At 43.9% G+C, this 23,872-nt stretch overlaps 1 protein-coding gene across 2 annotated transcripts in view; it reads left to right on the forward strand.

The window, feature by feature from the left end:
- Positions 1–23,872, forward strand: part of LOC121595155 (inositol-pentakisphosphate 2-kinase) — a 110,626-nt gene that overhangs the window by 53,033 nt on the left and 33,721 nt on the right. The window contains exon 1 of one of the 2 annotated variants that reach the window (XM_041918832.1): positions 19,256–19,733. The exons of the other annotated variant lie outside the window; for it this stretch is intronic. The gene's annotated coding sequence lies outside the window, so the exon portion shown is untranslated. Of the gene's footprint in view, positions 1–19,255; positions 19,734–23,872 lie in introns of those variants that run through there. 2 annotated transcript variants of the gene reach the window in all.

Raw genomic sequence — 23,872 nt, forward strand, 5'->3', positions numbered from 1 at the left:
CTGGGCGCATGGTTGGCCGCATGTGCTTATCGAATGTATCGCCATCTTTCTATACATTGTGCTGTCGCACGATCCGGGTGATAATCGCGGATCGCGTGCACGGGGCGGATGATGCGGGATGCATGCACGTAGTCTGGTTACCATCTGGGCGGGGGTGTGGAGGGGGAGAGCTGAGGAAAAATGTAGCAACTATTTTAGGTAATGGGGGGGGGCGGCTGCGGTTTGTACCGGACAATTGCGCACAGTGTAGTTACAACACAATTGCACATTCGACATGCGAAAGGTATTTGCTGCGCAAATGGATGCTGTTGTTGTTGCTGTGAGTTGTAGGGAAAACGTGGCTATTTATGATATCAATTAACTGCATTTGGCATCTGGATTATTTAACGTTCAATTATGCCGAATTTTTAAGTAAGTTGCAGGTGAAAGTGCATCCAAGCCGAGTATTCTGAATAGCTAAAACGAGCAATATTCTGAGCAGCTTGTTATGCGGCTGATGGCCACGATAAACACAAAAGTAGCACGGACACACAAACACACTGACACAACAGGAACATATGATCAAAATGGAGGTGAAAGAATAAAGGGCACAACATTAGAAAAACAAAACAAACCGTACTGGCGGAACGAAATAGAATACACCGCGCGAAGGGGGAGAAGGATCAAAGAAATGTTGGAGAGACGAATAAACCAAAAAAAAGCCTCACACATTAATGCGTTGAAATGCGAGACCACAGCATACACATATACATAAAACATAGGCCCGGATACCGGCTCAGTCGCCATGTTGCCAGTGCTGGAACCACCAGTCCACTCGAACACACCGGGCAGGGGCGAAGAAAATTCAAAAAGTGGAAGAAAACATAAATACACCAGAACCGGAAAATATAATCGTTTCCTTTGCAGCTGCTGCTACTTTTTTTACAGCTGTGTGGCTGCCTTTGTGTATGTGTGTTGGTGTAATGAGCTGACTGTTTTTTTGTTTTGGTTTTTTTGTATTGCGCTCTGTATGATTTTAATCGACTGTATCCAACTCGATGCACGCCCGATGCAGGAACATAAGAGAACATACATTACACAGAGGAAAGCAGACGGGTGCAGTTGCATTTCCAGTGGGCATATGGTTAAGCTGCTGTAAGGTGAAGCAGTCGAAGACTATCAATTGATTTAGTTAGTTACTGGTTTTTTGTGGTCTTTTATCGAGATTAATGCATTTCCTGTTGAATGGAAGTTGATGTAGATTGCAAAACCAGAAAAATATATTCAAGAATGTGAACAAAAAGGGCTTTTGAAGGGAAACGGTCTTACATAGAGCCGGTATGGAATAATTTTAACTAGTTTCCATTGAGCCACGACCTAATAGTTAATGGTATGGTTTACTGTTCGAAATAGGTTTATACCCCGGGTTCATCATACGTAGCAGCTATCAATTTGTCTAATATGATCCATTGGATCCCAAGGTCAAAAGCAAAGACGGATGTTATGTTGAATAAAAAACCATACAATAACGTCAAACAGACTAGTTTAGTCATTAAGAATTACATTTGAGACAATTTAAAAATAAATATGAACCTCTAAAATTCAAACAAACAATCACATTCTTTACCACCAGGTTTATTATCTTAAATATTCCATAAAGGCATTGGGTTTTCACTCCAAAATAAAATCTGTTTTAGTCATCTGAACTCCGAATCTTGTTTATTCCTGAACCATGTGCAGGGTCCATGTAACTAATCATTAAAGATTAAGGATTTGAGTCAGATTTGAATACAGGTTTTGGAAGTTTACATTTTTTATTACATTTTGATTAAGTTACGTTGAATTTTAGCATAGAAAAGCCCATATTGGTCCATGTAATGTAATGATAAGATATTCTTTTACTCAATAAACTGAACTTTTATCCTCTATTACTCTACAGTATACCTTATACAGTCATCAGGAATATTGTTCTGAAGTTGCATTTACTTAACTCAAATTCCTTCATAGCTTCTTTCTCGCCTCACATACATCTTCTACCTTGGTGCTAACCTTCTTTTTAGGACTTCTAAGAACCTCCCCGTAGACTACCTGCCACAGCGCTCTCTTACAAATGCACCAAGGCTTTCAATGTACCTTCAATGGCCGACACTATACCAAAACGCTGAAGTATCTAAATTTGTCTTCCCAACTAATGATGAGCTGCAGACTCATCCGGGATGTTTGTTCCTGTGTATGCTACCGTGTATCCCGGTCACGGAGTTGTGTCCTCCTTTTCCCCCGGCTTGGCGGCTCGTTTCTACCAATATTTACTTGAAAAACACATTTGCTCTAGGTCATGACTGATGGGCTCAAGCGAGTGTGCACCTTCTACTACTGTGTGTCGGCCGCCTACTGCACATGATCACGGTAAAAGCAGATCTTCCACTCTCGTAACCCCCCCGAGAGCTCAAGTGTGTGATCACTAGAGACTTCCAGCTAAGCGTGTATGTTTTAATTTTAGGCACATACCTCACGACTGTGTGGTGGAGCCCTCTCGAAGGGCACAAAACTAAGGTGCTCTGGTGCATGTGGAAGATATTGGTATAAAATTAAACTCCGAAAAAAAAAGGTAAACTAAACTAAGATCGAGTGATGTGGTTATGCCTTTCCACTGTAATTCTTACGATCTGGAGGTTGTATGGGTGTGTGTGTGTGGGCACGGTGCATATAATTTAATGCTCGACACACAACACGGAGGCCCTGAGCCGAACGGTGCTGGTGGATTTTCAGACTGTTGTTCAGGTTGAAGTTCTACTTTGTGTTTCTTTTAAGGTTTGTGGCCCTCTTGCTTTGTCGGCGGCGTGTTTCCTAGTCGCAACGAATTTGATGCCGCTGTGGCGTGGCGGTAGTGATTTAGGGTCAGCAAAAAGGGCAACGAAAGCGATGCGTACAATCGAGGACACGCTAACGATCAAGCCGCGACGGCACGACGGTGTAGAGTTTCGGAATGGTTCTTCGAAATTGGTTTCGTAGACACACACTCACACACAGGACTCTCTCCCTCTCTCTCTCTCTTTGTGTGTGAGGACGCCTTCTCCTATCCGATTCGTCATGCATGTGAAACGTAAAAGAGTTTCGGGAAAGACAGGCAACGCGGTTTACATGCACATGCACATACACACATCCGGCTACATCTCGGCCATGGTTCTTGAGCATAATAAGAGGTTTCGCTTGTTGTGGTAGCATAAGCGTAGCGCATAAAACCAGCATAAGAAGGGCCAAACCCACACACATCTCTCTAGCATCTTCTCCACAACACTCACACACGTTAGGACGCAGTGCATTTATGATTCAAGGGCTCCCACTCCATTCGCGATGGCCCTTCTGCGGACGGGCCAACTCTCGACCATCTGTCACTCTTTTTTACCCCTTTTTCCAGCGCTGGAACGTTTAGGGCACCACCTCTACCGAGGCACGCCGCCCACCTCTCTGCCAGCGATAATTGTGTGATGCCTTTCTTTGTTTCGCCAGCGCACGATCGAGCAGGCCTGAGCGGTCGATTCTCTGTGACCGATCGGAGCCGGATCGGATCAGCAAGCAAGCACGGGAACACGAACGTTCCAGCGAGCGCAGGCTGTTTTATGCTGTCCTAGAAAAGAAAATGAGCAACAAAATCAAAAACAAAAACCCTTTTGGTTGTCGAGCTGCGGCTCGTTGTAGGGCCGTTTTGTACGAAACTGTTTCTGCTGCACGCTGAGGTTTCTTCGCTCCCTTGGACCCCACCAAACCTTACCTTGGTAACCTTTTTTTTTTATTCCCATTGCGAAGACGATCGCTCGGTCTCCTCTTTCTCGGTTCTGGCGATCACAGGCACACGATCGTTGTGGGAGGAACAGCCAGTCAGCAATGACACAGAGCAGCGCAGCAGGAATAATGTTCCCTTTACTTCCCCCCATCATTGATTCATGCCTCCAATCCCTATTTGATCGTCCCGTGAGACTCCGGCCGGGTTTAAGAGCGTTTCGAAGCGAAGCTACACGATGGACACGCTACACGGGAAAGACACGGGACCCAGTTACATATTTCGATCGAAATCTGAAATAGGTGAAATTAAGGCTTTCCTTTCTCTTGTCGCCTTCGCCATGGTGCCGCAACACCGTGATCGGCCCGAGTCAAGGGTTTGATTTGGTGCCGCTGCAGACTGGCTGGTTGGTTTGGTTTGGTGGTTGCATGCGCAGTGCCGCGCTTGTGCAGCTCTACTTTCATGGCAGGACTTTCGAGTGCACATCGGGTAGGGTAAGGCCATTCAATCTCCTATCCATTTGCAGAACAGATGTGGTTCGTTTTTACTGTGCACGAGAATCTACCGGGAGACGCGGCCCTGTGGGGGTAGGATGTTGGAGCTGGGCAAAAAGCACAATTTATCGGTCACGAAACCGATTCCTACGCGGGGTGCCTTTTTCTTGTACGGTGATTGCTTGGTCGTTTGCTTAATCCGATTCCGTCGCATCGTAGGCCAAGACGATGGGACCAGAGGTAGTGTAATTCCTTTCGAATTGGGCAGATGGAGGGATGTTTACGTTTTGGTGTAGTGATATTTTTCTGCATAATGAATGATAGCATACAGTTCTTCACTTATTGGAAACCATATTCTATATTTGAAGGGACTTTCGCGACTTTCAATGGCCAATTTGATGATTTATTATTGATTGTTTAAATAATGCTGAACTGTATGCATTTTTAATGATAAAGTGGAATAAAATTTAAGGTAAGATTCGTTTGAAAAAAAAATTAAACAACGCCAATTCGCTACGTGATCAAACAACAAAAAATTCAAAACAAAACGTTTCCAGATGCATAATTGTGTACACAACATTTTCTTAATCAAATATGGAAGAAAGCATCTGTCTTTTTGGTATGGAATATCAAATTGAAATTATTTATATCTGTGCAATGACACAAGCTAAAATGTCAGTTTTCCAATGCAAAGTATAACATTTTAGCTGGCGCCATTTCAACTAATGATTCTAGATTATGCATCATTTTTTAATCAGAAGCCTAAAAGTTTCTTTAGAAAAGGATTTGTTTAAGGACTAGATTGGTTGATTGTAAACCTTCTTCACTTAATAATTGTATCAGATAATATCACAATGGTGTTGTAGCCCATTGCGCTTGATAACAAAAAGCACTCAACTTCTTCTTCTTCTATTTGGCGTGATGTCCTACGCAGACACGCGCCGACCTATGTACAGTGAAAATAATGAAATTCTTCGTGGTAGGAAGAGCGTCCGAATTGGAAGTGTTCGATTTTGAATACCCACCACTGTATGCTATCGAGAATTATTTAGTACCACGCAGTCAGATAGTCAGCCCCTACTACGGGAAGACGTTTCCTCTAGGCTTGAACCCATGACGGGTATGTTATTGAGTCTAACGACTGTACCACGAGCCCGGTCCATCATCTTCTTAATAGTGCTGTGTTACTGCAGAGATTACTGAAATTTATAATATTGGTTTGTTTGCCATATCGTGTCAACTTTTTCATGTAGTATGAAATAAGTTCAAGGCTCGATCATAACAATTGATTGAATGTTGTGTTTAAATGTTTTATTTCCAGACTTTAGACTGTGTTGATTAAAGGCACGTCAAAGTATTTGAAAGTTCTTTGTACAGAAATCAAGACACTTCCAAAGTTGATAGTATACATTCAAAACGAGTCCAATGTTCAGGCTTTAATAATCATGACTCCCCCTCGTTCTGATACGCCAACCGCACTACACTGGCGTCGCTTGGAGTTGAGGGCGAGCCATCCGGTTGAACCTTTAGCCGCGAAATGGTCCAAGGCGATCCAGGGCAGCAAACCGCTGACTCCATCAGCTCCCTCCCGCCTCGCACGTAGACGTAGCACTTTTCCCTCCTATTTTCGCAACAGACCTCACTTTGACGCGTTGATTGCCGTGGCGACTGGTGAAACAAAACCAGTCAGCGAACAAAATGCGCCCGTCACAGTGAAGAGCGAGCGGGAGGGGGAAATCAGAGGGCACTGGATGTGTACAGAAAGACAGTCAACCATTTTCTTCAACTGCATCGCGAACACCCATAATGGGAGCAGCAGCAGCAGCAACTAAGCACACGCTCTCCGGCCGGCTTTCGGTATCCATTGTTTGACATTTCGTTTTGCCCGTAGAGTACCCCGGGACTGTCTGTGGCAGTTCAGAACGGGGGAGGGGTTGTGTCGGAGTTTGCGGGTAATTGCGCCTAGTCGTCCTCTCCTGGTGTCGTCTAGGTCTGGCGCGGAACACGGAACACCAAGAACTGTTAGGACGGGCGGGAGGCCTGTTTTAACTGTTCTTCATCGCTGGTGAACGGAACTTGCTCTCCTGGAGGGTCTGCCGGTAATGTGTGTGTGTGTGTGTGTGTGTGTGTGTTCTGCTCTTGCTTGTGATTTTTTTGCTTGCGAACCCGTTCGAATAGCTCTTTCACCCGGGGAAGAGACCCGGGTTTGGCAATCGGTTTTGCTGCACGTTTGCCAAGCACAGCACAGCAGAGACATAATCGAGTCAGCTGGAGCGAGGTTCATAGAGAGTGAGAGAGAGAGAGAAACGGGGTAGGGGAGCCTTCATGTACTATTACTACTATCCGAGGGTGCGTCTGGGTGGCAAACCCTCAACGGTTCGTTAGTACCGATTTTTACCGTACTTACGGGAGTGTAATTAGGTTGGCTGACGGTACTCTCGGCCGTTGTTTTCCTGCGTTCCGTTGGACACGACGTCGGCTGGTGGGACTCCGATTCACTGTCACACCGAATGGAGCAGCAAAAATGTCACCCAGGATTGACACTTGCGGAGGAATAGGGACGACTACGACGATCTTACTGCATGACAGCAAGGGGAGGGATACCTTCTCTTTTGCCTATTATTTTATGCAATCCAAAACAAACCGTTCCAGTAGTTGCTGAAGTTGCTCAGTAGGAATAATCTGTAATCTCGAAAGCTGTCCAAAGATAGCGAAACTATTGTTGCTAAGCGCAATGTGCGAATGGTAGCAAGACTGGTGGATAATCTTCGAACTGTTTGTACTATCTGAAGCGTTTTATCAGATCGCGCAGGAACTTGATAGAATGTTCGATACCTTTCTACGTCACCTGTTCGAGGTATGTCATCCCTCCGTTCACCAGATTGTAATCTTTTCCTTCCATTTTAGGCTCGTTTGTGCGATAAGTTGATTAGATATGATTTGTGATGTTTTGTTATTTTTTGTAGAGCCACCCTTTTCTTTGTTCGATATCTTTTGCATTTGCTGTTGTTTTGTATTGTTTTTTTATTTACATTTGTTTGTTGATACGTTTCTTTTTTATTTTCTTTTGTTTTTGTTCGTTTTACTTCTTTTACACATTTAGCTTATGGATTTGTCGATTCATGATTGGTTTAAAACTGTTTACGTGTAGTATTAAGATAACAAGAGTTTAGTTACTTTACTTTGTGATGGTGCCAGATGGTGGTGTGATCGTTGTGCGAGCCGTAATCTAATTTTATTCACTGTGTCAGCAGGTTTGGCTGGAGATAAGAAATCTGTTATTGATTGGCAAACTGTTATCAGGCCTTGTTTTTTGCTTTGTTACATATGGGACGCCAAACAGAGAGCACATTTCATTCACTGTTTTGCGTGCAACATGTGACTTTCAATTCGAAGGTCGCAGATACTATTAAAAATCAAAAGAAACAAATTGAATTAAATTGGATGGTCCTATACATTGTTTGAGTACATTTAAATATTAGACCGTCCTCAAAAAAGAATAGTTTAATCAATCTATTGCATAAATTCAGACAAAATCATCACTTGAATTGTGTAGCTTAGAAGATAGCAGGAAAGGTATATCCCAGGTGAATTCTACGATTCTGGGATTTTTCACCCCTTCCTGGGGGTTTTTACGCGCTCCCCCACTTGCGACTACTGTTACACCCACCCAGCGTGTGATACGATACGGCGATACTGTTGGGTTCATTTCCCACCAGACACAGCCATACACACGCGCCACACATGCCTCCCAGACACTTTGGTGTAATTAGATTGCAATCTAAGCCTGCCACACCGCTCCGCTGACGTCGGCCGGACGATATGACGAGCGTTGTGTGACGCGCGAGTTTCCGGTCGGTCGCGTCGCTCTAGCAACGGAGCCACGTTTTGTGTCGCAGAATTTGAGTCGTGTGCGCCCGTGCGGCCGGGCGAATGACACCGGTAATTTAAAACAATTTTGCATTGACAGCCGCCCACACTGAGCGTACCGCAGGTTTAATGCGCAGTTAAGATGAACCCGAGATGAATCTTGGGTCGCCTTGCCACACAACAAAAACGATACCAGCCTCAGTACAAACGCCGCTCCCAGGGCCACCAGCTGAAATGGGTAAAGAAAAAAAAAAGACCACTTAATCAAATAAAAAGCAATATATTTCGCTTTCGCTCGGATGGTGTGCGTGTGTGGCGGTGGAGGAGGTGTGGCCCCTTTGCTTGCGTGACACTGATGAAGAGATTAACAAAATGCCCTTTTAAAGGAGAGTTATTTTTTTTTCACACTGGCCCGATCTGGCGCTTCGCGTTGCATAAGATCCTCGTTAATCACGTCACACGGCTGGGGTAAAGTTTACGCAAACAACGAGGTCCGTGTTATTGGGGTCCGACCGTTTCGCTGACGTTTCGAGCCTGAGGATGTGCTTGATAATAACCATTCGTGTGAACGTGAATGTTTACACAAAGCATCCTTTCTCACACAACGGCGGGGTGTGTGTACACGTAGTGAGCTACGTAAGCTGATTTGTGTTTCACTTACCACCGTGCGATCCTAAATGGGCGAGAGTGAAGGTGCCCTCGCAAGGGACCAATCTACATCCATCTTTCTTCGGTTAGAAAATGACAATATTATACAACTTGTAGACACTCCACCCGGTCATCTTCGGGACGACCGCAATCAGCAATCATGGTGATCGTATTCTGGTCCCGTCAGGAGGAGAAGACAGGAGTGTGCGGATGGAGATGTGGTTTGACGTTGATCTGATTGGGCTGATGATGAGTGGCGATGGAATAATTTCATTTAATTGTTGAGCCACTCGAATAGAGCAATCAGTTCGGAAACAATCGATGTCTGGTCAATAGACTCGCCTCGGTGTGACTATGTAGGTGCATCGGTACACCAAGGGCTATGATTTGCTGTACAGTGTGTGGTTGCAATGTTAATTACCGGCCAGTGTACCCGGGCTGTAATGACACGGTAGCTGATAGATACAGCGTTAAAGTGTTGTATTCCTGGTTGTGCAATGGTTATACATATTTATAGAATGATTTTAACAATATAAGTGGATTTTATAAATAAACAATGCACATGTTCTGTATGCTCTCTGGTTCTGGTATCGAGGTAATGTATCGTAAAATACAAATCCCAGTGGTAATGTCGTTGCTAATGCATTGTTAATGCACGTTGAAGTGATAACTAATCACTAGCTACTTTGTTATTGCTAGGCATGGCTTAGAGGTGACACTGGAATCACGATGCTCTTATATCACTGTTTCATTGTTGATTGAGAATGAGTTATTTCAAGCAACAAACAGGGCTGGAAAAAGGACTAGACATTGGAACTCAGAAGTGCACAGAATCATTGAGCTGTATGCAAAAATATGGCTTTCATCCGACTGAATCACTGATTTGATTTCTGTTCCTATTTTCACTCTCTGTGCTAGTTACTGTCTATATCCTAGGTTCAGTCATAATTACTGCCGCTATTCCTGGAGTAATATCTATTTCTGTATTTTCTATTTTCTTGCTTCTTTTTTTGGATTTGATACAGTGTACAGTTTACAGAGTAAAGTGGCATTCATTGATCTCTATGTACGTTCTGGTCGTAGAATCGTATCATATTCTGAGTTTATGATAAGTAATAATTGTCTTATTAAGACAAAATTGTTATTCTTTGTTCCTATTTTTAACTGTTTTTCCCATGATATGAACTCATAAGAGGTCCCGACTCTATTTTGAATCATTCTTTATCTCTGTTCTTGGTTCCAACATATGTTCTGGTCAATACTTGTCCCCAGTACTTGTCAATACAAATGTTTTGAAATCCTGATCCAATGTTTTGAAAATAAACGGCCGCACATTCCACATAAGTTAAAGTTATATATCATTGCACTTGCTTTGTCGTTTTTGAAGTTATCTTTCCGTTGATCTATTGTAACAATCTTACTGAGGAATGATTGCTTACTACAGCAAGATGTTTGAAATTAGATTGAATCTCCCGACGTGTCGCTATGTAAGATCAACCGTTTCTACGATTAATCCATGCCACTCGTTTATGACTTACGCACCCAAGGTTAAGCAGTGTTAACTCTTACCACATGGAGCTGAACATCAATACAATAATGGGACTCATTTCTCTTCTGTGAACGGCGCGGATCGCTCAAGTAGAGTGCCTCACGCAACTCCATCATATATGCCCTTCATTCGTGGTGACACTCGTTCTACAAGTGGCATTCAGCTGCGTTGTTCGGCTGTTCGAGATCGGTTTAGATTTTATTGGGCCTAAGCCTATTTACATGTTTGTGCAGTGTCCTCCTCCTCCGTGGTTCGCCAGCAGGAAAAATGGAAAGACATTTAAACCAAAACAAAACCACCATACTACACCCGATGGGCAAGTTGTAAGTGCACCAAACAAAGGGGGAGAGAAATGCATGGGCATACACGTGTGGGATACATTGCCATCATATGTTGCTCCGGTTTGTGGCCTGGTTACAATCAAGTTGCTACGATCTGCTTTTTGCTGCGGGTTTGCGGGGAGGCTTCTTCTACAATGTGTTTGTGTGTGTGTTTTTGTTGCTTTTCTGCCGTTTACCATGATCGGAACCTCTTTTCTCTTGATACTGGCTGGTTAGTTGGTTGGTTGGTGGTGGCAGCTGGCAACAGCATGGAGCGAATGTGCTTTGTCTCATGATGATGGGTTCGCTTCCATCGGCCACCCGTTTCACTCCAATCCTGTAGGACAAAATGTGCGATCGCTGCGGTTGTTGTGGCGTTCATCTGCCTACGAGAAGCGTTCAGTCGTCGGTGATGTGGTGTAGTTCGCCATTTTCAAGATGCCTGCTATGTTTCGCCTGCATCAATCGCGCACACACACACACACTGTCACACGCATTCTGCCCGTGGTAGCATAAAAAGAAGTGACACAAATAATGATAAAGTGACAGCGCTTGTAGTGCAAAAAAGGAGGCCAGAGCGGGGAGACAAAAAAAAACGGAGTAACTAAATAAATTAAGCTCGTATGAAGCGATCGTGCAGTGCGGGGCCCGACACGGGGGCATCTCGTTTCGTTTGTCGCTTGCCAAGGGGATGAGAAAATACGATCCCACGGGTTTGAAGGTGGGTTGTTTTCTTCTGTTCGTTGTTGTCGCTTTTTACATTGCTATGTTATTGTGCTGAGGGGGGTAATGTTACTTGTTCGTCTTTCAGTGAAGTTTGTTGCGAAGAAAACAACAGCACCGGCAGAGACACAACGATCAGACAAGCCTGCTGACGGGTGAATCCGGGAATGTTGGTTTTATGACGTCTTATCATGCCGCGTGTCGTGCCTTCTCGAGGCTTCACCGGTACAGAACAGCGCACCCTTAGTCTAGAATGATCAAACAAACGGCTGCAGCAATAACCACTTTACAAGTGAAGCAGGCAGGGCGCAGAGAGTAAACAACTTCTGGCAGACATTCCTGAAGAGCATCTGACCATATGAGCGTCGCATCTCTCGAACAATCCATAAAAAGAAGAAACCGATCTTAAGCCAACACGACAGTAAACGAAATGGAGACCAGTTTTCTTCCGATTTTTATTGGTAAGAGAATGCTGGGCTTTGAGTGAGAAAACTTTCAAAGCAAACGATTATATAATGAAGCTCATAGTGATGAACCTTCTGGCTGGGACGGCTGGCGGACGTCTTGAACCGGCTCTCTGTCAACGAATCACACTCACAAGCATCGTCATCAAGCAGCAGCAGCAGCAGCAGAGGCAGTTTGCCTAATGTCATTAAAGCCAAATCGCCAAATCTCGACTGCTTTTAATGTCCCTTGCGTCCTCCTATCCACCTTGAGGGGAGAACGTGTGACGGGCTGTTAAGGTTCCCAAGTGGTAGCGTCACATTTACGTCGGTTTCAGCAAAACTCCATCACTCCAAAAACGAACGCCAAGATCTGTAAGCACACGCGCACCAACACACTTGCCTATGGCCCCGAAGGCCATAAAGCCGCGGTGAAGGCTAGCTGGGGTTTGGTTTGGTCGGTTTTCGCCAGCAATGATAATGGTGTGCCCGGTCGTTGACGCTGCGCTGCTGCACGTTCTGTTGTCGAACTTTTATCTATACGGCTGGAAATTCAAATGAAGGTTTTGGAAAACGCAGCGCTCGGCAAGCAGAAGTAGAAAACAAACGCAGGGGGTGGGGTTTTGAAATGTTCTGCCTTGCCTTGGGACGTTCAGCTGCTTAAGTAGACACAGCTTAGGTTACGTTATGCAGGTTCCATATCAACAACTGCGTGCAAGTGTTTAGGCTCGAATGGTTCTTAGAAGCATGGTTTGTTGTTATTGCAAAGGCTTTTTTTCTGTAGTTTACATAATTGGTTTGTTTCCAATTCGGAGGGGGTTTTATGTTATGTAAAGGCAATGTGTAGTTGTTGCCTTGAAATTTATTGGGATATGATTTCTTCGAGATTTGTCTCGACATGTTTGTACATTAGTACTGAAATTATGGAATAGTAATCTACCTAAATTCTTGATTATAAATGCATAGTGGCTGAAGACTGTCAAAACTACTGGAGCTATTCATAATTAGTTTTACCGTCTGTGTGATTAATTATTGACCATAGACAAGGCCTTAGAACTATGCTATTCTCGTGAGCTATTCGTTTACTGAATACACTGATACAGACACATTGTGGCAAAATTTGTTATATTAGACTATTTTTCACTTTTCTTAAAACCATATTACAGTTGATCGCTTATATCTGCGATTTTTCCGAAATATTGAATACAAACTTCCAGCTGATTGCTTCAAATGTGTTACAGCATGTTTAAAAGTATCATTCTATGTCATAGCTCATAGCACGTTAAAAATCACATCATTTGTTTGAAGCCACCGAAAATTGAACTCGCCCATCCCAGGTTTTACGATAGACCTCGTAAAGAGTTGGCGAACAATCTCCAGTCCACTGGTTCGTAGCAAACGTAGAAAATGTCAAACATACACAGCAATCACTCGTCACGATTTTGTAACGACGACGAAATTAATCATAAACTGCACCTACCAGCAGCAGTAATAGTAGCAGTAGTAGTGGGTGCAGCTGATTGGCAATTGTGTGGAGCACGCCCTTTTTGGGAATGGAGGTGGTCAGCTACCTTTCGCGAATCCATCCACTAAATGAAAATTATTATGATCGTTTTCGCTCGACCCATGAAGGATTCGCCTTCGTTGCACTCGAACGATGACTTTTCGGTGCTAGGATGATGATGTTGTGCTTTGTTCGTGGCCATCATTAGCTCATCGCCGCTCGGAGACCGATCTGCGTGGCTTGGAGCGGTGGTGGTAGGTCGCGACCATCATCTTCCCTTTTCCGGCCTAAAAATAATGTCCACACAAAGAGGGTTCACACGCGCGCGTATGTGGACAGTCAGCGGTGACTGAAGTCATTGCTAAGGAAGTGGTTAATGATAAACTACCGTCGCAAACGGGGGGAGGAAAAAAAGATCACATGCGTCTTTTTTTTAAGCGCAAAAAGTTCCTTTTTTATCGTTGGGTAACGGATTTTTGTAGTGAAACCGACGAAAACAAAAAAAACCAGTCCGAAGGTTGATTGCCGCGCGTGTACGCAAAAGTTTATTAATTTAGGGGCACAACAAAAAAACGAAGTCACCACCGCATACAACAAGAACTGGTCATTATGCGCTGCTGGCAGCGACGAGTACGTGATCATGAGCTACTAACGGCAAGCACACACACACATACACAGAAATACAGAAGGAAGGTTTTGCTTAGTCGAACCTACCCGGTTTCGGAGAGGAGGCCCTTGGATGTGTGGTCGCGACGACGGCGTCTGGTCATCGGCCTTTTCTTCGTCGCCTGCGGACTCTCACGCCGTTGTGTCATCAAGCCAGACCGACACTTAAACTATCAGCAAAATGGCAGCAGTAAAGTGCAATGGCGGTGGAGAAATTGCGAACCGAAAAGCATAAACATAAATAAATAATCGGCACCCTCCCGCTGGTGGATGGCAGAAAATTGGCACCACCACACTAACCAGTACGCTGCGCACTGCTGCTGGTTTGTTTGTCGTTTTTGTGAAGATACCGAAGTGTGTCCGCAGCACGCATACAAATGTGAGGTTGCAAGTGCGTGCGCTGCAGAACTGCAGAAATGCACCGCAAACAGATAAACGGGCAAATAAAGAAGAAAAAACGGGCACTAATAAGCCGGGAAGGCGACATGTTTGTACGCTATCTCTCGGTCGTCCCTCGTACTCTTTCCCGCTGATGTGCACGGGAGGATGGCGGATGAGACCTATTTCCCTCGGCCCGGATGGTGGCTCTGATGGAAGACTGTGGGAAGACTCGCCCTCCCCCCAAATAAAAAAGGTGTGTGACGAAGAAAACATTCAAATTGCTCAGGACATGACTGCGCTTTCGTCATGCGTCGCGCTGTTGAAAGTTTACTGCCCGAGGGCGAGCTCTCTGCGATGTGCGTGTTTTGGTTTTTGCGCAGTATGCATTTCATTTCGGAACCGGGGCCCGGTGCTGCATCTGCCAGACGGTGGCACGCAAATTGCATTTGTTTTGCTCTGGTAATGGGCGTATAGCAGTGTAGCGGTGCCTTGATGGAGAAGAGGGGGGGGGGGCTGTGCGAGTGGTGGAGAAGGTTCCCCGGGACCAAAGATCAATAGCGAAATGGTCGTCAAATGTTTCACCAACAACAACAACAACAGCTAACTTGGTCAAGGGTGAGAGTGTAGCCATAAAGTTAAGCAGTTTAGCTGCGGACTCGGTGGTAAAGAATGCGTTGGTAATATATTGGCACATCGTAAAACTTAGAGCCTGGGCAATTATAAGCGGCGCGATAATGCATGGTCGTTTCAAAGTCAGCTAGCCGCAATCACATTCAGAAAAGTTGTACTACAATTAATAAACGAAAATAAAACTTAGTAACAATTTGGTGCTAGTAAAAAGTAAATAAATGTGTATGCATACAAACGAATAAATAATGTAGAAAAGAAATCGTAACAGTAAATAGGAAAGTAAGTAAGTTGAAACTACTAATATATTTAATTGCTTAATAATAAAAAGGTTAAACATTACATAAAAAGAAATCCTAAAAATGGAAATAAAAAAATATATGAACTACCTAGCTACTCAGGAAAATGATATGAACATGAATATAAACAAAAGAAGGAGAAAGAGTTGGAATTATGATAATAAAAAAAATATTTAAATTTTTTTGAAGAAACAAATGTAACAATAAATGCTGAACTAATGTAATAGTTGTGCCGGTCTGGTGGTACAGTCGTCAACTTGCACGACTTAACAACATGCCCGTCATGGGTTCAAGCCCCGAATAGACCGTGCTCCCATACGTAGGACTGACTATCCTGCTATGGTAACAATAAGTCACTGAAAGTCAAGTTCTCACTTCACTAGTGGGTACAGGGCAGGCCTTGACCGATAACGGTTGTTGTGCTAATGAAGAAGAATGTAATAGTAGTGGCATTATAAGAAACTGATGATTTTGTTTGAACATTATTGTCTTTTTCAGTGCACATGTTATTTATTTCAATATTTATTCAAAATTTGTAGTTATTTACAAACCGTTTTCTAATTAATTTTTCTGAAGCATTCGTTCCACATCGAACAACATAAACGTATGCGAAAAGGAAATAACTTTACCAACCATAGAAATGATATGGAAATCAGTTTTCTCGGTCTACCTACACAAAACTGTTAAATATATGTGTTGCTTATGCAAAACCGCATTCTTGTTCTACTTACTTCGGGCCTCGGATTGTTTTAAAAAAACCGGATGGCATAACGCGTTCCTTTTGATTCCCCAGCTTTTTTTCTGAAACTTTCTTAAGCTCCATTTCTCTCCCACACACACACATACACTTTTGTTTGTCGGTATCGTTGCTTTTGTTTTTATTTTTGGTGGAGTTTGTCGATATCTTCAAACCACCAGCCCCCAACCGCCGAGAAGAAGAAGACCGATTCATTCCTCACAAGAAACGCTTCATTTTCCGGTTCGTGGCGGTTTGTTATTATCAGTGTGCGGCCTCGTTTTGTTTTCGCAATCATACCCCCCCCCCCAGCAGTATAATTGAACCACTCCCGAAACGTATGCAAAAAAGGGAAGGGTAGAAGGTTCTCCGGTTTGGTTTGTTCATGTTTGGGATAAGAATCGAAGAGGCAAGAATGTGCAGTAGTACGGCAGGACCGAATGGAAGGAAGCCGCAGATAAAAGAAGCGTTTTTTTTATGTGTGTATGTGTGCGCACGGGAAGGAACAGTCATAAGAAAGAAAAAACGCGCCGTCATGTGGAACGGTAAAATAAAAGGAATCGTTATTACTGGTGCAATCGAAAAGAATGCTTAACCTTCGCTCCAATGTAACCCATTCTTATGTAAAGTTTTTTTTTTTTGGCTGAGACGGTGCAAGTAAACTCTCCAATCGAACCCTGTAATGGGGCTGGATGGTGTGGTGTGTATCATTTGCAAAAGTTGCCATGGGAAATGGGCAAATCGTGTGCGGGAGAGAGCCCAACAATTCAAGGGTTTGTGGTTTGATAAATGGACATTAATGCTTTCGCCTGAGACGTATTCTTCCCCAGTTTGTATGTGTGTGTGTGTTGGGGGGTGTTTTTTGGCATTTCGGCGTGCTACATAGAGCTGTTTTATTATAGCGTTCGCTTAACGTTATGGCACATTGAGAGAAAGAAATGATTTACTATTATTATCCCCGTTTGGTCAACGTTCGCACATACTTAAAGGGCATTTCGATGATTTTGTGAGGGTAAAATAGAGCTGGCGCTGTGATCTTTACAGGATATAAAATAATCTACACTCGTTGGGCACATTTTTAACGACACTTTCCAAACCCCTGCTCTTTATAAATCGTTGCTGTAATTTGTCGACTATCGAGAAAAGACTACAATTATTCTGGAAATAAAATTCCCAACCAAATATTAAATGAATAATTATTAGTTGATAGGTTAATAGGTAACTCTCCGTAACTCTCAGTAATTCCGCGATTCTCCGCGATGCTGACAATGAGGATCCTTTAGGATCAAGCCGTGGCCAACACTCCAAATAATGCGAACCTAAAGACGATCCAGTGCGCTCACTTTGATGTCTCTGTGCCCACCTGTGCTTCTGTCCTTGTGGACGCCTAGATCGCACGGTGCTTCGGATATGGTCAGGCCGGTTCACTACCGGATATGGCCTGGCGAGCTGCACGCGCTACAACATAGCTGGGGCAGCAATCCTTCGTTTTACAATTGTTCTATAATTGTTGTTCCCTTTCGTGAAATTTATTGCATGCCTAAAAATGTACCCGTCAATAATTGCCAGTGCCAGTTCTTTAACGAACTTATGCAAATAAGCTTATAAGATGTATGTGTCCAACCTGTTTCAATTCTTCCCATTCTTTGTGGAATTCTGCGGATATCCTTCGACAGCAACAGTAAGTGCAAACGAAGCTCTCATTTATGCCCATTTGCCATTAACATATTTACGAACTGTTTGGTGTAATTTATTCACAATTTTTGCTCTTGTTAAAACTTAAACTTGTCCCGCTTTCGCCCCCGTCTTGCATCCCACCAAAAGTCATATGTTATTAATTATTGACCAACGAGACGTGCATCTGGCCTGGCGCATCGTTTCACGCTTCGTTGGTTCGCGTTTCTGCTGCCGGTTGCACTTGCTGCTGCAGTTTTTTTTGGGTTCGTTCCGTTTTTGCGATCCTGTGTTTCATTTTTGAACCCAGGAAAGTATGTGAGAATGTGTTGTGTGTCTGTGTGTGTGTGTGTGTGTGTCGATGTGATGTATTTACGACGCCGGCTTGTTTTGTTTCGCCCTTACACTGCTGCAACGACATCCGCTTTGCCTGCCCTCCCGGAGGTTTCAATTGCCCAGTGTCTTTTTAATTTAGCCGCACCCGGGCCACCAACCGTCCGAGGTTGCCTTGCGTCACCATATCCGTCACCCAAATGGTGAAGCCCAAATTACACCGGTTTACGGTTTCCGCTGGTGTGGCTGGTTCTTGGCGGTGTGGTGGGTTTGGGTTTGGTTTTTGTCGCTTACACCGGTACCTTTCGGTACCCGCTTGCCTGAGAACCGAGGCTGACCTGGTACGGGTGAAACGTGACTCTCTGCTGTCCTCTGTCTGAGGCTGTGTGTATGTGTGTAGGGCTATACGGTCCACTTCCTTTCAAGAAGGTTGTTTTTTACTCCTCCGCTCCCAGAAGGTACTACTCCTGTGTTTCGGCTGGAAGGTTCTGCCACATATTTTTTGCCTCATCCAAATAAATCACTTTGTATATGTTTTTGAGCACTTGTAGGGTCTCGGAAAATCTGGACCCTGGGCAGGTTTCCAAGTGACGTCGATCCGGGAAAGATTGTCTTCTCAAGATCGAAGATCGGGTCGCTGCTGCTGGCATGATTGTGATCTTGTATACCACCGTCGTACCACCAGCATTCGTGCTGGCAGCGTTTCTGAGGTCGAAGATTTGCCCTTATTGCACAAAGGCTTCCTTTCAGCTCGCAGCACAAGGCTACGCTTCGCTGGCAGAAGAAGCAGAAGTTTTGAAAGATAATCTTCCACCGCGGGCTGCGAGTGGTCGTGGTCGTGGTGGAAGACGACGATGTGTGATGGAGGAATTCCATCTTCCCGGGACACACAGGGACAAGTCGAATGGTTGTAGTAGTATTCATCGTTTGTATGTTGAAGGTTTTTTGTTGTTGATGTGATGGTGGACCATTAGTGTGTGTCTGTAAGTTGAAAGATGGTTGGTTTTTTACCGCCTAGCCAGCGCTTAGCTGTTGTCCATCACATCCCTCCACAGATCTGATCACGACTTGCTGGTCGGTTCTGGTAGCTTTCATCAATTTCTCTCTCTCTCGTCCCAATAATTTGGTATTCCAGCTGCAGATCCATCCATCCATCCATCCATCCATCCATTCTGTCCATTCTATCCGATTCTTTACTGACGAAGGTATTTCTTGTGTATACTTTCAGCTCTCTCGCTCTCTCTCTCTCTCTCTCTCTCTCTCTCTCTCTCTCTCTCTCTCTCTCTGTGTTGGTGCTGCTGATGATCTCTTGCTTGGCAGGTTGTCTGCCGGCCGTGACTGACACGCAAGCCCGAAAAAAGAAACCCAGAGACCTCCGATTCTGGCCCATGCGGATGGAACAAGCGGGGTACGAAAGAAAAGTTCTATAATTTCACGTCAGTTTCGGTGGAGTAAAAAATAAGAACCACATCGTCTCCGGGAGAGCTGTGTGTGTGTGTGTGTGCGTGTTTGGTCGGTGGAAGAATAAATAAAATTCACCCTGCACCACCCCACTCCCCCTTGGAAACGATCCGGTTAGAAGCTGGGAAGCACAGGAGTGTGGCGTCCTCCGGGGAGCGAAGCGAAATTTTCAGCGAGAAGCGAAAACCGGCATAAATTGCGTCGTTAGGAGGCTAAAGTGAACTTCAAAGTTATTACGCAGTGTGGTAAGTATACGGCATACGGTATTGAAGTAAACAGCGAACGCTCTCCGGTGTATGTTGGTTTTTTTTTCTTGGCTGTTCCTACTCCTCTCCTCGGGGTGTGTGCGGGCGTTTACTTTTGTTTCAATTTGTCTTGCCGTAAAAAGTTGAAGCATTTGGGAGCATTAAAGGTAGTTGTTTTTTCTTGACTGGTTCTAGTAAGAGTATACCCGGGCGTTTACATTAATTAAGTTTTAATTGGGAGCTAAATTATGTGCGCATAATCGAAACTGTTCACCAACGTTTTGGGCAGTCTATTTTTTCTCTTGGAAAATGTACTGAAATTATTTCTGCAATGTTTTGGACACATACTACACAGAGATGTCGGAATGCCAAAACAGTTTAGAAAGAACATACAAATAATGAAGTTAACGTTTCATAGCCTTCATAGATGGTGTAATATTATTGTATCATTTACACAAAGCCTCATATAAATACTAAAATTAAAATTCTAGACTAGAGCTAGACTTTAAATAATACAATAGGGTTATTATTAAAAATTATTACTATGTTCTTTCGACGTCTCTGTGCTCAAATGTCAACATGAACCTAAGAATAAAAGAAAGTAATAAATTGAAAATATAAGAAACGATTTTTATTTTGACAATCAATTGGCTCTTGTAAAGGTCGGATGTGGTTCGGTTCACATCCGGCTCCCGTCTACGAATATCCGGTTACGTGGTACAACAAAGTTTAATTAACCACCATGATCAAGTCCTCACCATGACCGTGTTTAGGTGGTTATGTTAAAAAGAAAAATAATTAAAATATAAGTGAGCAATTAAATAAATGACAGTTGTAAGTAATTTTAATATTCCTGACAATAGTTGCAATCCATAAAACTTCAAAATAACAGATTCAGTTACACATTTTTAATTACAATCAAAAGTTAAACCATGTCAATCATTCTGAATAATAATTAATTGATTGCTGATTGACCTCCCTTTGATCTTGGCTGTGCATCGAAATTGTTTGGCGAGTTGGCACTTTAATCAAAGCGTAATATTATGTCGATGAAATGCCTGAAGTTCTAAGAATGTAGCTCATTTGTGCTAATAGCTGTTAAACCATCCATAAAAACACGTTCGACGAGCTCTGAAAATCTAATAACTACTCGGATTGTTTATTATCACATTTTTGGGCAAGCGTTCCCGTGGTACAGTCGTCAACGATTGAGTCGTTCAATAACATGCCCGTAATGGGTTCAAGCCCGGAATGGACCGTCCGTAGTAAGGACTGACTATCTGGCAGCGTGGTAACGAATGAAGTCTCGAAAGCCTGCATAGACCGGCATGTCCGCGTAGAACGTTGTTACGCCAAATAGAAGAAGACTAACACAAGATATAGTGAAGAAAACAAACCCAAGTTACATCCTCTTTTTAATCCCGAACAAATATCCATAGGTCGTTTGCTAACTAATAACAACCGTAACCATTAGCATAGTACTGCAAATGAAACTAATAACCATTAGCATGCGAACAATGCAGAATAATGCTATGCTTTAAAATGTATCGGCATTTGTATGTGCATCGTTTGTTAACTGATTTATAGCTCCCGAGCGATGTGGAATAGCTTCACGTCGAATTCATTCTGGCTCGTTTTACGATGCGCAACTAATTCTGCTTAGCGAACGGGGAACCTGAGAACATGGTCAGCATAAACACCGGCTATAAACGCGCACACACACATAACCCCGATCATACAAAGTTGCACCAGACCATGGCCACAAGATCTAGCAACATCCACCCACACCCTAAGATGATGGTTGCTCACGATCTCTTTTGCCGCCGCCCATCGATCTGTTATGGCAGCGTCAATGTTTCAATGTTGCGGCCTCGGTTGCGACCACCGCAGCGGCACCAGCAGCGGCACCAGCAGCAGCAGCATACTTTCTATGGCAATCGAATGCAATGAATCCATTAGCCCACGGGGTTGCGCCAGCTGCATCGGTACTTTTGTTGCTGTACGCCCATTTCCCTAACTCCTCACGTTACCCACCGCAAGACGACGACGACGTGTGTGCTGTTGGGAGAGAAAACTAGATTGCAATGATGAATACTGCCGGATCTTCGCTGGTCGTTGCCATCCTAGCTTCTCTTGCCGCCACAAGCTTTTTGATCGCCATTCGCCGATCGATTGCTGAACTCTTACCCGTGTAGGTCCCTTACTCTTTCTCTCCCCCCTGTGGGATGAATAAGAGCGCTGTGCGAAACCGACCCGCCCGACCGATATCATCAATCTTGTCGCCATAGAGGCGGTGTCGGTACGCGTTATTATTGCGGGTTTTCTTTCTCGAAAAGGACGCTTCCGTGTTGTGTATGCTGCAAGGGCTTGAACAGGGCCTCCAAGCACCCTGGAAAAGCGGGGTGTTCCGTATCGGTGAATAATTTCTCCAACGAGCTAAATCATAAACATCCCGCTGTTCTTACCCGCTGGAGCCGGTTTTAAGAGGCCAATCCGTTGGATCCTGTTTTGCAGCCAATAAATCAATTCCATCCATTTCGCTTCGACACGAAGAAGAGCACTTAAGCGGATGATGGAGGTGGTGGTGATCGTGAGTACGCTGCAAAGAGCAAAGAGCACTGTAAGTAAATCACCTTTCGTCACCTTTATTCTCCCCCCCCCCCGCTGCTTCAGGACTGCCAGAAGGTGTTCGCGGTGGCACGGTACATACCTCTCCGCACGATCACGATAAGGGCCAGCGCAAAACACCTCTTTTTTGTGGGTCAAGCTCAAACAAAATAGAAAGCATCGTACGATCGTTCGTCGTCCCATTCGCGCATCTCGCAGTTTCAGAGCTGCAGCCAAGTACATTACGACGGGGCTGGACACAGATTAACCTCCCCCCTTGGGGCCGGCCACCGGGTTGACGGTGTACACAAATCAATAAACAAACTGATTAGCGTTCATCAACAATTGTGCAGCACCGTAACGGAGAGCATGGTGGGCGCGTTGGTGTGGGTTGATTGAGACGGTCGACCGGGTCGTTTGGATGACAAATCTGTGACTGTGAATGTACCAGAAAAAAAGGCCAGAAGTTCGTCTTCGAGAACTTTCGTGGTTAAGAATGCTGGGTTTGTGTGTTTGTTGTGTCGCAGACAAACAATTGTAGAACAGTGAACGTCCATCAACGGTAGACTGTTTGAACTGGGGAAGCAAAGAACAGCATGCATCTTGAATGGGATCTTTATATCGTTTTTTATTGCAATCGCTCACACTTCTATGGGAACTATGTGTGGCGAAGGGTATTGTAGATACGTTACCTGCTGGCGTTCTTGCTTACTTATCAATCAGAGGCACTAACATCCGCTTTGGAGCTGTGTTTGAAGGCCCTTGTGAGTTAGTGTCGTGTTGTGCGACAATCACTAATCTCAGTCCTTACATAGTGCATTGCTAACCTCTCCATAAAGCTATAAACGATTGCATTTTTGCAGCGCTAGGGACTATCAATCAATAAAAGATTGTTCAAAAAGGGGATTTTCTGTAATTTATATAACGTCTGGAGGTTTCAAACAAGATTGATTGAAGGGTCATTAAGAATTGTTCGACACTCATTCGAAAGTTGTATTTCAAAAGGTATAGAGCATAATCTTAATATGGAAGGAGATCATTTAAAAACTCTGTTGATATTATCGATTTTTTTTTCAAATGAGTTTCGCTTGTTTATTTAGTCTTCGGCGTTGAGGAATGATGATCATGCCTATTCCATTATGATTTCGACTCGATTTAGTTAGAGAAAATGAACTCCAAATGAACTCCAAACATATTCTACTCGTCTTAATAATATAGCAATGTTGAGGTGAAATCTCGAATGGAACGATCCTCCCATAGGTCCTTGGGAACAAATCTGATCTAAATCAAAGGAAGTCATACACTTTGCTTCAGGGACTGAGCCACTTATGGTTGTTATTGAAGAGAGTTTAGATCATGTGAATCTTAAACATGTCATGCATTAGTAACAAACCTTTTTCCTCCAGTTATCGGAAGAGTGACCTGACTCACGCCTTGTCTTCCATTAAACTATCAAATAGGTCCTCAATCACGACAGGAATCTGATTTCTTGTATCAGGATTTTGAACTATTTTATTCCATCCACAGTGAAA

Source organism: Anopheles merus, chromosome 3R (assembly GCF_017562075.2).
Source record: "Anopheles merus strain MAF chromosome 3R, AmerM5.1, whole genome shotgun sequence".
Lineage (NCBI taxonomy): Eukaryota > Metazoa > Arthropoda > Insecta > Diptera > Culicidae > Anopheles > Anopheles merus.